Raw genomic sequence first — 1,903 nt, forward strand, 5'->3', positions numbered from 1 at the left:
AACTGTAGAACTACTTCCACAACAAAGGGGCTGCATTAAGTCCAACAAAAACAAATCTTTCAAAATTTGCTTTGCCAACTTTCATTAATTAAAACAATATTCATAAAACCACAATCAACCAAATCTCAAACATGCTTCAATTAACATAGTAACTGGTTTTCATGTACCTCAGGACCCGGCTAAGAACATTAATCCACTTAAGTCCAATAAGCTCAGATCTTTCCACAATTGGTCTTAAAATTTCTGGCAAATTAACAGTATTGTAATACATTCAGTATAATAACAGCATATAAAATCGTCTTAACAAGGAACCGCCTCAACTTTACGAGAAATTGGTGATGGACGCGAGCAAACAGAAAGGTTCTAACAGGTACCAGAAGGTGAAATAAAAATATACCCCACTTTGATCTACAAGTAAGCTTGCGGAAAACCACAACGCTCCACTGGCAACATGGAATTACCGGACATTAACAACGTAACCATAGACGCCGATCCAGGTCCTTAATTTTCACTCTTCCATCGTGATACCCCGATCGGAGCTTGCTCGCGTCGACCACCACCAATTATCTGAAACATAAACATATCAGCGGCAGACAACATGCTGACGCAACAGATACAGAAGGATATTAACCCAACTAGTTATCAATAAACCTTTAATTCTACGCGGCACAAATTAACGTTGAGCAGACTTAACATACATGACAATGGGTCTTAAGATTTGATTAGACAACCTCTAAAACAACAAATAATAAAATAGAAAAGGACTCAGGGAAAATATTTCGGCCCGCTTCTGAACCACAGGCACAAACTTACGCCCTACTTGGCATGCATTAAACACGGCTTCATGTCTATTGGTTGTGCGTCACTAGCACTCCCTTAAATGGCGTCAACGTATCAGGCAGCAAGATCAAAGGTAACTGAAACAGCCAAGATAGTTTTCAGTGCACAGGGGCAATCAATTATCATGAAAAAAACCACCCACGAACACTTCGACGACTCCAGTTCATTGACTTTGAATCACACGCAAGAGACACGAAGGAAACCTATCCTTCACATATCCAAGAAACCCCAATCACCGTCGTCAGCCAATCTGCATTACAACAGCTAAATACGTCGCAGCAGCGGCCCACGTTCCTTCGTCGAACCCACTCGGCCACTCGCCACGCTGCATACAGACACAACGCCACACGTGACTGTCGCTGACGCAGCTGATACCCGAACTGAAGACCCAAAGAGCGCGCGCCGCAGTTAAACAGCCATCCGCGACAGGCAACTGAATTCTTCTGTCCCTCGTGTTCGTACCTTCTGCTCGAAAATAAACCTTGCCCTCGGCTCGCGACTGAAAACTCACACCCAATTCACAGTGTCATTTCGTCCAAGACGTATCACATAGCTCCTTCATCTTCAGCAATGGTGTTCTTACTATTACTTCGCTACAGTACGAAGGGCATTCAAAAGTAATGCAGCACTTTTTTCCGAAAGCAGGTTGGTTTTATTCCGGATTAAAATGCGCCATATTATTCCCCTCTCTTTCAGCTACAAGCCAACGGCCTTGCCGCAGTGGTAACACCGGTTCCCGTCAGATCACCGAAGTTAAGCGCTGGCGGGCTGGGCTAGCACTTGGATGGGTGACCATTCGGTCTGCCGAGCGCTGTTGGCAAGCCGGGTGCACTCAGCCCTTGTGAGGCAAACTGAGGAGCTACTTGATTGAGAAGTAGCGGCTCCGGTCTCGAAAACTGACATACGGCTGGGACAGCGGTGTGCTGACAAACATGCCCCTCCATATCCGCATCCTGTGACGCCTGTGGGCTGAGGATGACACGGCGACCAGTCGGTACCTTTGGGCCTTCATGTCCTGTGCGGGAGTAGTTTCAGCTACAAAACCCTATTTTCTAACACTATC

At 45.7% G+C, this 1,903-nt stretch overlaps 1 pseudogene; it reads left to right on the forward strand.

Annotated features, from left to right (window-relative positions):
- Nucleotides 1–1,542: 1,542 nt before the first annotated feature.
- LOC126337411 (5S ribosomal RNA) lies at nt 1,543–1,660 on the forward strand (annotated as a pseudogene).
- The last annotated feature ends 243 nt before the right edge of the window (nt 1,661–1,903 follow it).

Source organism: Schistocerca gregaria, chromosome 2 (genome assembly GCF_023897955.1).
Source record: "Schistocerca gregaria isolate iqSchGreg1 chromosome 2, iqSchGreg1.2, whole genome shotgun sequence".
Classification (NCBI taxonomy): Eukaryota; Metazoa; Arthropoda; class Insecta; order Orthoptera; family Acrididae; genus Schistocerca; species Schistocerca gregaria.